We start from the raw sequence: 2,053 nt of genomic DNA on the forward strand, positions 1-2,053 counted from the left end.
GTTTTGTTTTATTTTTGACCCCATTGTTCCCCCGGACGATTTTATTCAGGTTCGGGGTAATTGTAATCAAACAGTCGTAAGTTGAATAAAATCGTCCGTGGTAGCGAAATTAAGGGGCCGGGGGTAGGAAGGCTGGCTGCTGGTGAAGGGGCAACGGGATGGAACTGGTATGGAATGCGGTGTATCTGGTATAAATGGGCAGACGTTGGTATGAAGTGGAGATACCATTTGTTTGTCTCGGTACATGAATGGGTTTTCTTGGTGTGGGTTGGGTTAGAATGATTATGGAGAGAGCAGGAAGAATGGGTTGGAATTGTTACGAAAGGGTGTGGGATTGGTGTAAAATGGGGGTGATATTTGACTGGACATGTTGGGGAATGGGAATCGACACAGGCTAATTTCAGCTAAAGGGAGGTGGGGCGAGGTGAGGCAAGGTGAGATGGGGTGGGGTAGGGTGGGGTGGGGTGTGGTGAGGCAAGGCAGGATGACATGAGGTGAGGTGAGGTGGTGGGTTGGGTGCAGTGTGGTGAGGTAAGGCAGGATGAGATGGGGTGAGGCTGAGTAAGGTGGGGTGGGTTGGGGAGAGGTAGGGTGAGGAAAAGTAAAGTGAAGTGGGGTGGAATTAGCTGAGGTGGGGTGAGGTCAGGCGGGGTGATGTGAGGTCGAGACGGGTGTGGCCAGGTTAATATTAAGACACTAACCCCTCTCCCCCTCCCCCCGTCAGAGGTCAAGGGTCACAGACAGGCCGGGAATAGGAGGCTGGGGGGCAGGGCATAGGAATTGATCTGGTATTGGTGGGAATTGGTTGGAATATGTGGGGTTATTTGGTTGGAATAGGTGTGGGTTTTGGTTGGAATAGGTGTGGTTGTTGGTTGGAACAGGTGTGGTTTTGGCTGGAATGGATGTAGTTTTTGGAATGGGTGTGGTTTTTGGTTGGAATGGGTGTGGTTGTGGTTGGAATGGGTGTGGTTTTGGTTGGTGTGAGTGGGTTTTGGTTGGAATGGGTGTGGTTGTGGTTAGAATGGGTGTGGTTGTGGTTGGAATGGGTGTGGTTTATTCTCTGTGGTTGGGCTTGGTATGAAATGGAGTTGGTGTGTAACAGGTTGGTATGGTCATTGACTTAGTCGAAATTGATGGGTAAGGACGGATATGGAATAAGGTGAAATAGGTAAAAAATGGGTAGGAATTGGGAATGAGATGAACAGAGATGACGTGAGTTAGAATAGGTATGAGATTAGCTGGATTGAGTTGGTATTGGTATGGATTGAAGTGGAATGGGTGTGGAATGAACTGGAATGAGTTGGTATGGGTGTGGAGTAAGCTGTAATGGGTAAGGAATGAATTGGAATTGGTATGGAATGAGTATGGTATGAAATTGCTATATTGGAATTGGTATGTAATGGGTCGGAATTGGTATGAAATAGTGTGTAGGGTAATGTGGCTGAATGATTTATGGAATGGGTTGGAGTTTGGTATGGAATTGATATTAAATGGGTCCGCATTGGTGTGAAGTGGATTGAAATTGGTATGAAGTGGGGTGAATTGGTGTGAAATGGGGTTAGTATTTAGTTGATATTGGTATGCAGTGGGTGGAGTGGTGTAGAATTGGTAAGGACTTGGTAGGAATTAGAATGGGATGGGTTGGAATAGGCATGGAGTGAGTTGATATCGGTATGGAATTATTAGGCAGCTATGGATTGAATTAGAATGGGAGGAGATGGCAGTGGCTCGAATGGGTATTAATTGGTATGAAATGGGGTTGGACTGGTATAGAATGAGTTGAAATTGGTATGTAGGGAGCTGATGGTGTGAGATGGATTTATATTTATTTGGGGTGGATAATAGGCTAGCATAATTCTAGTATGGGTAGGATTGGTTAAATTATAGATGAATTGGGTTGGCATGGTTATTGTAATGGATTGGTATATAATGAGCTAGAGGGATGGAGTGGGTGTAATATGCTCTAAAATGATATATAATGGGTGGGTGATGGGTGGGGTCGGGTATATTATGGCTTGGGAAGGATAGAAGGTGGGTGTATAATAGACTGGAT

The sequence above is a fragment of the Coenobita brevimanus genome, chromosome 6 (genome assembly GCF_032717465.1).
Source record: "Coenobita brevimanus isolate Jiangsu-jjx chromosome 6, ASM3271746v2, whole genome shotgun sequence".
Taxonomy (NCBI): Eukaryota; Metazoa; Arthropoda; class Malacostraca; order Decapoda; family Coenobitidae; genus Coenobita; species Coenobita brevimanus.